Raw genomic sequence first — 14638 nt, 5'->3', positions numbered from 1 at the left:
TACCAACTTGATATTTCAACAGGTTGTCTTCCTCTTCCCCTTATCCTTCCTCTTCCCCTTCCCCTTCCCCTTCCTCTTGTAATGAAAGAGGGGTGAACTAAAAATGATGATGAGTATTGCCTATTCTCATTTTGATTTTTTCCTTTATATGAACCTGTTCTAATTTGATAAAAAGAATTATTCTTCAGTAATTCTTAGCTCTTCACCTTTTTGTTCTCAACTTGAATTTCAAGATCATTATCTTTATTTTCTTCAGTTTCAGCTTTAGAATCCTCAGCAACTTTGGATTCCTCTATATCAACTTTAGAATTCTCTTCTTCCTCTTGATTAGCCTGGGTATCTTCCTCTTTATTTTCATCAGCAACCACCTCAACTTGATTGGATTGAGAATCCTCAACTATCTCTTTAATATGATTAGGTTGAGGTTCCACCTCCTTCATCGTACTACTTTCGTCTTGTACATAATTTTCTTTATCTTCTGTTTCATGATCTTTAACCACATTTTGCTTTTTGATAATAGGCACCTCTGTTTCATTTTCATGCATCTTTACTTTCTAGCCTTTATGATTTTTTTATCTTCATCCTTAGCCAAATCACAATTTGGGCTTGCATGTTGGAATGTATTAGCAGAAAGTGCATCTGTATGGCCTCCACTAATAAGTGATTTCCATGACAGTAGATTTTCCTTTTCTGTCTACTACGGTCATACTATTCGGCAGTGTGCATTTAGGATGCACCTCAATATTAATTCTAGCAAATGTTAGATGCTCTCCTCCTTCAGTAATTTAGTCCATGTATAATGGCGTAGCCAATAAACCTGCAAAATGACTAAGAGTTTCTACATTATACATGTGTGTAGGGATATTCCAAAGTTTGAACCATATCTGAGTTGTTTCATTAGGCTTGCTTAATAGGTTCAAATCTTCAAACCATCTTTCTAACTTTATGCAGTTGGATCCAATATATGTATGCCCATTTTCCAGAATTTCATCCAGATTTGATCCCTTCTTAAATTTTAAAAAGTAGAGATCATGTACATTCGTTGAAATTTTCTCCAATCCTTTTTCCTCCCATTGCTTCATAAGTGTCTCTTTGGTGACTCTAAAGGAAACTCTATTCTTTCCTATGTAGTTTCCCACCAGTACATTTTCCTATTCCCTAATACAATTTTCTTCTACTATAGAAGGCAATTTAAATTCAAAAGGAGAATTTAGTACCTCCACTTTTGCATGTACATTGCCCAAGTAGATTTTTCCTTTGTATTCATGATCTTCAGCCTTTTCCCAATGTTGTTTTTTTCCAGAATTCATTGATTTTCCATGTTACTTCTGATAGTATAGGTCTTTGATTTAGGAGAATTCATTAAATCCCTCATTGTTACAACAGACCATTTTACTATCACTTCATATTCATCCTTTTTGAGTAAATTCCAGTCTTGGAGATAGTGAATGTTAAGTTGGACGGTTGTGCTTTGTATTTTCTCCTTGCTTAGTACAATCTCTTTTTTCTTAACATGCATCAGGAGTTTGGTGATTTAGTTTTTTAGTCCAAATAAATGTGCCCTTTGATTATACCCTATCATTCAAACTCATTTTTTCTTTTCCTTGATCCCTGGATTATTTTTAAAGGATTTTGGGCAGAAATTGGGTCTTTGCTGATTTCCTGCACTTTTTCGTTAATAACTTCTTCAGCTATTTTGTTCATTTCTTTCTCTACAGTGTCTTTGACTCCTTTAAGAATAAAGTCCTGCACTTCTATGGCCTTGATACCTTTAAGAACAAAATCCTCCACTTTTTTTGCCTTGTTGTTTTTCCTATTACCCATATTCCAATAAGACTTCAGAACAGGGGATTAAAGTTAGAACAACAATCTTGAAACGACCTTACTCAAATCCTAGACGATTTTCCCCGATGTGTCGAACGTGCCAGACGTACCTATCATGCCGATCGTGCCAGACGTGCCGACGATCTTTACTCCGACCACGTTTCCCGTAATTTACTACCAAATCAACTGAATCGCGTGACCAAGCAACTGTGCAGAACGTGTTGACCATGCCGAACATGCCAATTATGCCAAACGTGTCGAAGATCTTAATGAAAAACGTGTAAAATGTGTTAAACATGTTAAAAACGAGTTAAACATGCAAAAAAAAACGTGAAACCATATTAAACGTGTGAAAATGTATTAAACATGTAAAAAATGTGTTAAATGTGCCAAAAACTTAAAGAAACGTAAAAAAAATGCGTGTTAAATGTGTTCGACTGTAATGGAGATCAACGTAGTAAAAATCAAAAGAATGTATTTAAGTTGGAAGATGATTAGTTTATATTTGATTAATAAAAGATAATTAAATTAAATTTATATAATTTGGGTAACCCTAACTCAACCCTAACCCAACCCATAAAAAAATCATGAATTCACCATTGTCTTTGACTGTAATATCATAAATAAAACTGAATCGATTCATTATTCACAAAAAGCACAACTGCAATAACTTAATTAGAAAAAACAAATTCATTACTTGATTAGATAACCTTCTTTAGAAGACTTCCCTGCAACCTTAATTTCTACTTGACCGCGACTGAAGAAGAGACAAAGAGAGATGCAATCACTAGAAATCTTTACCACACGCTATCCACAATAATAGAGAAAATATCATATATGAGCTAATTAATCAAACACTTTCCGATGAATCAAAACCAGGAAATTCTAAAGACATAAACCTTTTGTAGGAGCCGTCGATGATAAACATTGATTAAAATCCTATTATATGGGAAAAGATGATTTCTTGTGGAGATCAGTAATGTAAATAACATATAGATCATATCGTAGACAAACAAGAACATGATCAGTTTCAAATCAAGAGTATAACCTTATTGTTAGGATTTGGATTCTCAAATTTTATTTTACTTGAAACGATCAATAAAAATAAGAACACAAGAAGACACAGATTTATAGTTTTTCACTTAAAAGAGTTGCGTTCACTTTATCCGCCACATAATTTCACTATGAAGAAGAAGATAAAATACAAAGTTTTTCTTTACACTATTTATCTCTCTTAATATAATAAAAGATAAATAACTCTTGATCGATCCCAAGTCCAAATCTAAACACAAACCCAATAAAATCTAATTAACTTCTATAAAGTTTATTATAAGTGTAGACTCCACAACTCAATAATCTCTCACTTGGAGACTAACTTCATATTCTCTCAATCGGTAGCGGCTCTTCATTTGATGTTTTAACGAAGAAGTCCAACTGAAGTTTTGTACAATTTTAGTTTCTCGTTTGTTATAACTTTCGTCAATATATCAGTTGGATTCTCACTTCTGGGAATCTTCTCAAAGGTTAACAATCCATCTTCTAAAGTTGATAGGATAAAATGATAATGTACATGTATATGCTTCGTTTTACCATAATAAACAATAATATTTGCCAAATGAATGAAACTCTAATTTTCGCATCGCAAAATACTTCTCTCGTAGTCTTGAGCTAATTCTCGCAAAAAGAGTTACAACCACATCATCTCTTACTTTCTCGTAGTATTTAGGTCATCTTATATATGTCAATAAGATATAGTTCATAGATGGGGACTACTTCTAGACTAGTTTTTGATTTCTTGACGATTTTCCCAATTATATAATCGGTGTTTTTTGATTTGACTCTAGGGCCATGTTCTCAACGATTTCTTCTTCAACAATAAATTGGTCTTCTTTGACAGTCGGTATATATTCAGCTAAAAATCTCTCAAATTGATTGTACCAGTCTCTTCCAATTTGGAATCTCCATTTAATGTCCTACCAACACAATCTATGTAAATAACATGTTCAATGAAAAAAACGTTCCTACTACAAATAATCTTCTGATTTTAATTATCCTAAAAATAATAATCAAACTCGATATCACCATAACCAATAAAAAACATTTATTAGATTTTGGATCAAACTTACTACTATCACATTAATTAATATACACATATGATTAACAACCAAACACTTTTAAATAAAAAAAAGATTTATTTTTTTATTGCTCTAGGCTTCTTATGAATTTTTTAATTTAAGAGGTATATAGGATCCTTTGTTTATCAAGTATGCATCAGTGTTGATAGCTTCTTCCCAAAAGATTTTAGGTAGTTCATCATGCAATCTCATTATTCTAGCACGCTTGTTCAATGTTCGATTTATTTGTTCAGCTACTATATTCTCTTGAGGCATTCGGGGAACCGTTTTTATCATATTGATCTCATTCATAACACAATACTCTCTAAACTCTAAATTGATGTACTCACCTCCGTTATTGGAACTCAAACACTTAACTTTTTAATTTGTTTTATTTTCAAACAAACACTTCCACTTCTTGACACTACAACAAATATGACTATTGGCGACGCTTAAAAAGACTTCTCCCAACCTTTAAAAGCGTCGCCAAAAATATCACCGACACTTATTCATGCGTCGCCATAAGCAGGGTGGGCGCAAGTTATAACAACGCTTAATTGGTAAAACTAATTTAAGCGTTGCTAAAAGTCTATTTAAGTTTTAACAATTTTATTTTATATTTTATTTTTAATTCTATTTTTTATTTTATTTTTACATTTTTTTTCAAATTACATAATTACTATAGAAAGGACATTTAGAACTTCATTTTTGACATTTTAAATAATAACAAAAGAATTATAAATTTTTTATACAATATTATCTTCTAAAATTAGATCATAGTCAAATATAAAAATTATGAACTAGATATTAAATTTTTTAATAATGTTCAAATAATTTATAAATCAATTAAACTAACAGACAAATTTATATACTAAAATACTATAAAAAAAATAAAAAATTGGTAAGATAAGCAGTTCCTCTTATTAGTCCCTTCATTTTCAAACTGCACCTCCTGAAGGAAGAAACATCAAACAATATCAAAACCAAAATCTATTAACCAAATCATTTAGTTCAATCATATTCCATAATGATTTTCCCATGTTCATGCCATCTTATCTTTATTGAAACCAATCTTAAGAAAAATAATAACACTAATTAAGAATGAAAAGAATTACTCATTTTTGTCAAGAATCACTTTTGTCAAGAAGTATAGCATGAAAACGCAATATATCCTGCAAATAAAAATCGAAAAAAATAAATAATTAAAATACATTGTTCTTAACAAATAAACCCATGTCTTCTTTCATAATTAAGTTTTAAATAAATAAAAAATAATAAAAAGTTAAAAACAAGATTTAGATTTTTTAGCACAAAATAAACATTGTGTTTACCAACCTTCAATAAATTTAAGCATGAATGAGTATCACCTTTCATATTAAGTGTAGTGAAGCAGGCAACCTGAAGAAACAACAAACAATCATTATTGACATAAAAGGTGCAAGACCATGGTCAATTTAATAAAGGATTAAGTGTCTATCTCAAAAGGCATGGATATTAACTGATCTTATTTATGGGAATGTTTAGAAATAGGGCCACTAAGATTTATATGAGGTATCAAGACTTACAAGAGGAATTTACACCCTAAAGACCATTTACCAAATGGTTTGTGATTCACAACCCAATAAACAACTCCCATAGTGGAGTCTAATGCAATTGTTGCCTAACTTCACATTTGGTTAACATGCCAGCCTGTCCCTTGAAATTAATAACTATAATTCAGATACTAGGAAATGTAAGAAATAAGTAGGGAAGGACAAAATTATCATTTTGACTAACAGAGAATGAAATACCATTTTAACATTCTTGCCAGTGTATCAATGCTCATTGACATCATTAATGGACCATTGTGGCTAAACAATATGTTTTTATCAAACTGCAAATAGTTACAGCCATAATTACCTTGCATGAAAAAAAAGAGTCATCATCTAACAAAATACTATGCATAGTTTGCATAGATGTGGAAGCAATAATTGGTTCAAGTTTACCATAAGTTAGTTTCAATGTGCCTATCCAAGCCAGAATTTTTAACCTGCAGGAGCCACCAGTGCCCATCAAACTAATAGCATGCGGCGAAGAAAACAAGCTTCAGATGTAAACAGAAGAGAAAAGGAACTAATGAATAAAGCAAATGTGAAGCTTCCAACAAAGGCTATATAGTTGGCAAGACAGAAACATATAATGAAGGTGTGGTCTTGAGAAAACATACCCAAGAAACATTTAGGATATATGGGAACTTAATAATGAGAGCAGAGTAATAAGTATTAGCAAGGAAACTCACTTCAGAACCATTTAGTATCTCACTTTCAAGAAAATAATTGAAGGATCCAACTTCAAATGCTTGACGAAGATAGCCAAGATGATCAATTCCTGCAACAATATTAGGCATGTAATTACAATATGCATTAAATATTTTAGCCCAATATAGCATATTATTGAAGATCATACCATCAGTATATTGTTTTCCTCTTTTCTAGAAGAGTCAACACAAGACAAAGGAACCATAATCATAAAAGAACCATAAAGAAAATACAAGAACATAATAAACTGTTATGATCACCTAAAAGGCTTTTTATCATGAATCATTTGGAGGAGGCTTTCAAAGTCCAGAGTTTCCATTAGAATTAGTAGAAGTTGCAGTCTGAGATGATATATGGACCGAACTACTTTAGATGATACTGCCCACTTTTCTAAATTAGAGGACTCAAATATGGCCCAATGTATTAAGGTTCAACTAGGTGAGTGTAGTCCAAAAAAAGAATGTAAAGCCAGACATTGCAAGAACAATTACTTCATATAGTTTATAGAACTGTTTCAATTGTTGGCCATTACAAACACTATAGAACTCATAATGTAAGAGGAAAATAATATCAAGGATCAAACCTTTGAAATTAAGGTCCTTGTCAAGGATCAATGCATGTTTCTGCTACCACTCTGCCTCTCATTTAATACTGTTGGCACATCAAAAACTATAGAATCATCTACAAATCAAAATTAAAGGAAACAAGTTAAATGACAGTTTATGAACTGGTCCAAAGCTACTTCATAAAAAGAGAATACCAAAGAATTTACTTCAATATATGAAATACTGGGAGAATTGTCCTTATGACTATATTATGCTTAATAAAAGGTAATTCAGATGATGTAATAGAAGGTGGTTCTAAAAGATAAAGAGTCCTTAAAGAATCTTCTGAAGTAAATAATGATATTCGAATTTCAGATCGAATCTCAAATAAAATTGAACCACAATAACTTAATTTAAAGCTGGATTCCTTAAGAGTTCATTTTGGAATAAGGCAGAATCTGAAATAAGGATACATACATTTAAGAGCTTCAACTCTTTCTAAATCCACTAAAATTGAAACTGAAGTTCAAATTTCTTCGATTACCATGAATGGGGAAATTCCGAAACGCTGTGACCGTGGAACCTCGAGCGAACTGTCTCAGATCGTCGGTGATACCGAATATCTCAAGATCTACGGGAATTGGATCATCGGAGAAAGGCGATGAGGCATTGAGAAGAGTGATGGAGGGGATCTGCTCAGTAAGGGACTTAATGCGGTGGTCAGCAATGGCTTTGGCCTCGGCGGCAAACTCCTTGGACCGCTTTGCCGTCTCGGAGACAATATCGGCGATCCTTTTAGAATTACTTGCCTGAATTGCCTCCTCTATCGATTGATCTATATTTTCAATCCCGAAATCTTCTAGGTGACGGAAATCTTTTGCTCCCAGAGTTACGGTTTTCGAAGAGATAGAGAGCACTTGTTTCTTCCGTTTAATTTCGTAATTTTGGCAAGAATGAAAATGTCCATTTTGGATTCAGTTTTTATTTGATTGATTTTTAACCTACAAAATTATAAATACATTGATTTTGAAGCTGAAAATTATAAATAAATTATTTATTATATTATTTATTTAAATATTTTATTTATTTTATTTCATCTAATAATAATTTTATTTAATTAATTTAATATAAATAAAAAATTTATATTTAATTGACTCATAAACTAAATAAATTTAAGTTTTAAATAAAAATAATATATAATTTGATTTCAATTGTTAATCTAATATAGAATTAAAAAAAATTAAAAAAAAAACTTTAAAATGTAAAAAATTATCATATACATAAATATTAAAATAAAAACAAAATGTTACATAATCATTTATTTAGAAGAGTTTATGAAAATAAAAATAAAATAAAGTAAAATTCAAAGGTTGTCATAGATAGGAAAGGTTGGCAAAGCCTTATTTTTCTTACAACTTTTACCAACGCTTAATATATGTTGGTAATTATATGTCACCATATACCTGTTTTGTTGTAGTGTGAAAATAAAAAATATTTCAGACATATGCTTCATAAAGTAAATTCAAACATTTCTTGTCGAATCATTTATAACCGTCACGTAGTATTATGATCCATTAAGAGAAGAAACAGGTGTAGACCACCAAACATTAGTACAACTCTAGCCTTTTTACTTGAGCTCCTTCTTAATATCTAAGAAACTCACACATTTTTGTTTTTCAATAATGCAGTTTAGGTATAACTGATGCTCAACCGACTTCAATTCTAGAATCTAATCATTCTTCGAAAGAATTTTCATCCATTTTTTCTCATATGGCCTAACCTACAATGTCATAGTTCATTGTTCTTCAAGTCATCAACTTTGTCTCTATATGTTCACATTATGTGTAACGTTTCAATTTTGTGACCTTGAGCAACCACTATTGCTCCTTTAGTCACCTTTCACGCACCATTTCTACAACTAAAAATGTGACATTCATCATCAAATTGTGTAATATAAATCAGATTCGGCATTAAACATGGAATGTGTCTCACCTTATTAATCTTCCAAAAAAAATTGTTTGTCATCTTTAATTTGATATCCCCCACGTCAACAATATTTAGTGGCTCACCATCTGCGAGATAAACTTTCCCACAGTTTTCAGCCACATAATTCTCCATTAATTTTTTATGGGCTATCAATTAATAGAAACAGTGAATTAGTGGCAGTTTTTGTAACTGCGTTGACTGTATTGTTTTTATCATCACCATTCTTTTTTGGTGCATTGTAGTTCATCCTCAAGTCACTTTGTTTACCACAATTCTAGAAATCAAATGTTCACCCACATTTGGATTGACTTCTCTTATTCCTCAACATAGACATTCTCTTACCTCAGTTGAAATTTCAATCATTACTTTTACCTTTATTTATAACATTCAGGGGGAACCTTTGAATGTTTCACTAGAATTAATTTTACGAACCTCTTTAGTAAGAATACTATTTTTAACTTCAATAATTTTCAGTTTAGAATTTCCAATAGACTTACTAATTGTTGCCCTCATATATTCTCAACTAATCGGTAGAGATGCTAACACAATTAGGGTACTAACTTCGTCCCCAAAATTAAACTCAACAAACAACAATTGATTCACAATTATATTGAATTCGTTCAAATAAGTACTAATAGAAGTACTATCAACCATCTTAAGTATAGTATTTTTATTAAATGTACCTTGTTCTTAGAAGATGTTTCTTATATATATTAGAGATAACTTTTATCACACACATGGTGATCTTCTCATTTGATATATCGTGAGCAACCGTTTTGGCTAGCGTCAATAGGACAACTCTCAAAAACATATTTATTAAAGAGTTTCATTCAACCTCATCCATCTTTTTTTTGTTACTCAATCAAAGGAACATGAAACTTTTTTTCTATGGAGGTAATTGTCAATCTACATCCTCTAGAATGAATAATTTGTTCCATAAAATCTTCCAATGTCATTTTCTATATTGTTCTTGCATTCCATTGTTTCAAATGCTTTTATCTATCCTAACGGCTCTAATACCATTTATTAGGATTTTGATCCCAAATCTGACATGATTGAACGATCTTTAAAAACGCAAAAAATAATAACACAATAAGACTTAGATTTATAGTGGTTCACTCAAAAGAGCTACGTCCACTTTAGCTGGCACTTGATTTCACTGTAAAGAAGAAAAAATATAGTTTTGACTCACACTGTATATCTCTATATTATCATTTCTTAATCTTAAGACCTTATTAATAACATATTTATAGGATAAACAATCATTACAATAAAACTTAAATAACTCTTACCCAAACTCAAACACAAATTCAATAAACTTTAATTAAATTTTATAGAGTTTATTATAAGTGTAAGCTTCATAACTAAATACTTTTTTCATATAAATACTTTTTTACTCAAATTGTTAAAATTGAATTTGAACGAAAAAAACATAAATAAATAAATGTATAATTAAGACATGTTTGATAATATTATTTTATTTACATTAATATTCTTATTAAATATTGTAACTCCCGAAAAAACTCTTTGAATAGTTTTCACGGAAAAAATCGAGATTCGAGAGTTTCAACCTCGGTTTGCGTGTCAGAAATATTTTTTTTAAAATAAAATATTTTTAAATGATCCCTAATATCTTTTGAAATTAATTAAAAATAATTAATTTGGTGTTCAATTTTAAATAACCCAGTAATTTATGATAATCAAATTACAATTTAATTTTTAAAAGTTTGTTTGTTTAAATTAATTAAACATAATTAATTAAAAATATTATTTATTATGAAATAGAGTCGTCAATTGATTTTTGAAAATCAATAAAAATGGCATACGTATACAAACGTATTGGCCATAGTTTTTTTAGTTCATAGTTTGGTGATACTCGGAAAAGGGCTTTTGTGACTCATCATTTGTATTCGTTTTAAAAACGGTCTCTACTTATAAACTTGGCTTTTGAAAATCGATTGTATAACGTATTATTTATACCGATTATTCTTCTGGTCCTAAACATGCATATGTTTTAGCGTTATTTAAAATATTATAACAATATTGAAATGCGGGTATATGTTGTTGATGATAACATAGGGAAGAAAGTACCTAAAGAAAATTAGTCATTTAAAGGAATTAGGATTTAAACATAAATCTCAAACAAGCCTTTATCAAAAATATATTTTTGTGGAAAAATCCCAAAAATATTTTGAAAATATTTTCTACTTTTGTAGGGATTTTTAAAAAATGGTTTGAGGTTCAACAAATTACAAAAATAATTTTGGATTTTGAAAATGAGAACCAAACAGGCCTTAAGACCGATGTCATAAGTCAGGGTCCGGGACCATCGGTTCGAGCTAAAAAGCCCCGGTCAAGGGGCTAAGGACTCTGTCGCTCTTTGATTGAGATTATCGGTCGGAGTAAAAAAACCATGGGTCTTGGGTTAGCCTTGGGCTAAGTTCATCGGTCCTAGGTTTGGTAATTCTCGTTCGAGGTCGAGATTCATCGATCCTAAGGTTGACCTCTCGATCGGACCTCTCCGTCCTAGGTGGAAACCATCGGTCCTAGGTTCGAGAGTTCTCGGTCCTAGGTCTGATCTCTCGGTCAGATGTAAAAAACATCGGTCGGACCTCTCGGTCCTAGCTAACAAGCCTTGGTTGGACCTCCCGGAAAAACCCAGAAAAAATTATATATTTGATTGATACTTGTAACCCCAGAAAAACCCTATGTTCGGTTTTTGCAGAAAAACTCGAGGTATGAGAATTTTAAACTCGATTTGCGTGTCATGAATTTTTTTTAAATAAAATATTATTTTTAAAAGATCTTTAAATGATCATTGGCAGCCTTTTGAAATTAATTAAAAATAATTAATTTGGGGTTCAATTTTAAATAATCCGGGGATTTGTTATAATTAAATTAAAATTTGGTTTTTAGAAATGTGTTTGTTTAAATGAATTAAACATAATTAATTTAAAAGATTATTTCTTTTCAAACAGAGTTGTCAATTGGTTTTGAAAATCAATAAAAGTGGCATGCGTGTACGAATGTATTGACCATAATTTCTTTTAGTTTTTGGTTTGGTGATACTCGAAAAAGGGCTTTCGCATTTCCTCCTTCGTACCCATTTTAAAAACAGTCTCTTTACTCGGTCTCTTTACTTTATAAATTTAGTTTTTGAAAATCGGTTGTATATCGTTTTATTTTAACGATTATGCTTCCAATCCTAAGCATGCATAAGGTTTGTGCGTTATGCAGATACTTGTTGTTGATGACGTTAACTTAGGGAGAAATACTTGAAGAACATAAGTTTTTAAAGGTATTATGGTTTAAATATAAAACCCAAACGGGCTTTTTTCAAAATATTTTTGTGAAAACATCCCAAAAATATTTTAAAAGCATTTTCTAATTTTTTAGGAATTTTTATAAACTGATTTGAGGTTCCAAAATTACAAAAATAATTTTGGATTTTGAAAATGGGATCCAAACAGGCCTTAGGACCGGTGTCCTAAACCTTGGATTTGTTTTCATTGGTTGGGGACTAGGACCCTCGGTCGTACCCATCGGTCCGGGCTAAGAAGCCTCGTCGAGGTGCTAATGACTCTCGGTCCTTGGCTGAGATTGTCGGTCGTAGTATAAAAACCATCGTCCTTGATTAGCCTTGGGCTAAGTTCATCGATCCCATGTTTGATCTCTCGGTCCTATGTGGAAGTCATCGATCATAGGTTCGAAAGTCCTTGGTCCTAGGCCTAACTTCTCAGTCGGATATAAAAATCTTCGGTCGGACCTCTCAGTCTTGGGTAACAAGCCTCAGTCGAACCTATCATTTAAATTTTTTTATGAATTTATTTTTAAATTCTAAAACCTTAAACTGATATTTTTAGGTACTTTTCTCAATATTTCTCGACATCAATCGCAGGTACATGCATTTAAATATTATTTTATAATTTAAAATGCAATACAAAATTAATACATGTCTAGAAATTGGAAAATAATTGGTTAAATAATACGTAATAAAACCAAATTTTCAAAAAAAATAATCAAAATTTATCACCCTCCCATATGGTGTTGGCAACAGATGTTATGGTTATGTATGTAAGTCATTGGCTATAGACGCTTATGGTGTACCACTTCTCGATGCACTAATAAGTCACTCCCTATGAGACCGAAGCGGCTTTTTCTTAAGTGCCACTCTTGTGACTCCTGGTGAGACTGTTTTTTAACAGACACGAAAGATATAATGCGTAAGCCCTTTCCCGAGTATCATTAAACATTGAATTCAATAGAATCTCTGATAAAGTTATGTTTATACAGGCATACAAATGTTTTATTGACTTTAATTTCAAAATTAATTTACGACACTAGAATCAAATAAATCATCTTGGATTGTTTTTGACAATTGGAAACCCTAAACTGTTTTTTAAATTCGAAAAAAATAGAAAACATTTCAAAATATTTGAAGAATATTTTCACAAAACTATTTTTGTAAAGGCCTATTTGAATTTATATTTAAATTCTAACACCTAAACTGATATTTTTTAAGTACTTTTCTCAATATTTATCGACGTCAATCGAATGAACTAGTATTTAAATATTATTTATAATTTAAATTCAAGAAAAATTAATACATGTGTAAAACATAAAAACTAATTGGCTAAGTAAACGTAATAAAACTAAATTTTTAAAAAATAGTCAAAATTTTATGAAGCCGAGACCGTTTTTCAACTGACAGAGAGAATGCAAAATTTTTTTCTGAGTATCACCAAACATCAAACACAATAAAATCTCTGATAAAGTTACATTTATGGCATACAATGTTTTATTGATTTTAAATTCAAAATTAATTGACGACTCTACAATCAAATAAATAATATTTTCAAGTTAATTATTTTTAATTAATTTAATTGTTATGATTTGATTATTTTAAATTTAAAAATTTATTTAAATATGATCATAAAAATTAATTATTATTATGATTAATTTTGAAATATTAAAATATATTTTTTATAAATCTTTTAATATAATATTTTAAAGATGCTCAAGCATACAAATAAAGACTAAATAAATTCTTTAGCTTAAAATCATTTCAAAAACTTTACTAGGACCACACCTCTAAAACTCACATCAACTATAATTAATACTTACTGTCAAAATTCACACCCTCGGAGCAGGCAGAATGTAGTTCAGAACTCTACAGCCTATGAAAAACGACAATGAGCTACTTGTCCAAAAGTTGAGATTCGAATCTTATTTGAGTGTCAATTGTAAACAATTTAACCATTATACTAATTTTGATGATTAATTTCAATTTATAATTTTGTATATGTATATATATTTTGTATGCAAACTTTTGCCCCCAAGAATTAATTCGTGTATTGACTAAATATACTCATTTAAACTCACATAAAAGTTCAAAACAAATGTAAGTATTTTACCTTCTGTCACTGCAAACAAATTAATTAAAGTATAATAATGTGTTATTGAATTCATAAAACACAATTCAGGACTTAAATCCCTCAGTACCCAAACATTACAAAAAAACTTACAAAAATAATACAAAATTTTAAAATTATATAGTGTTAATCGTTTTTACAAAAAGATTTGAAAGGGTTATGCATCCCGAGGGATGGGTGATTCTAGTTGGTGGTCTAATTTATTTATTTATTTAAAGACCGAACCTAAGTAGAATGACTATTCAAAGTCGTGTCTACCTCAATTTAAGATGTTTTAATAGGAATTGAATCAAATTTAGTCTTTTAAACTAGACATTTTTTTGGTATGAACTTTTTTATCTTGTGACTGGACAAGTGCAATCACTCAAAGTCATGATTCATAATAAATTCATTTAAATTTAAAATATTTTTAGTGACAATTGAACTAGACATATTCTCTT

The 14638-nt window shown here is 30.4% G+C and overlaps 1 long non-coding RNA gene across 2 annotated transcripts; it reads right to left on the bottom strand.

Moving 5' to 3' along the window:
* Positions 1 to 5922: 5922 nt before the first annotated feature.
* Positions 5923 to 7304, bottom strand: LOC124910695. Of its 2 annotated transcripts, none has more exons than XR_007096450.1 (4): positions 7258 to 7304; positions 6819 to 6916; positions 6217 to 6305; positions 5923 to 5994 (listed from the first exon to the last, which is right to left on the bottom strand). It is a non-coding gene; the product is annotated as an uncharacterized LOC124910695 (long non-coding RNA). The 2 variants fall into 2 exon arrangements; XR_007096449.1 differs by having other exon boundaries at positions 5923 to 5967.
* Positions 7305 to 14638: the final 7334 nt, after the last annotated feature.

The sequence above is a fragment of the Impatiens glandulifera genome, chromosome 7, assembly GCF_907164915.1.
Source record: "Impatiens glandulifera chromosome 7, dImpGla2.1, whole genome shotgun sequence".
In the NCBI taxonomy this organism is placed as follows: Eukaryota; Viridiplantae; Streptophyta; class Magnoliopsida; order Ericales; family Balsaminaceae; genus Impatiens; species Impatiens glandulifera.
Note: the sequence above shows the minus strand (reverse complement) of the source record. Positions and strands in the feature narration are given on the sequence as shown.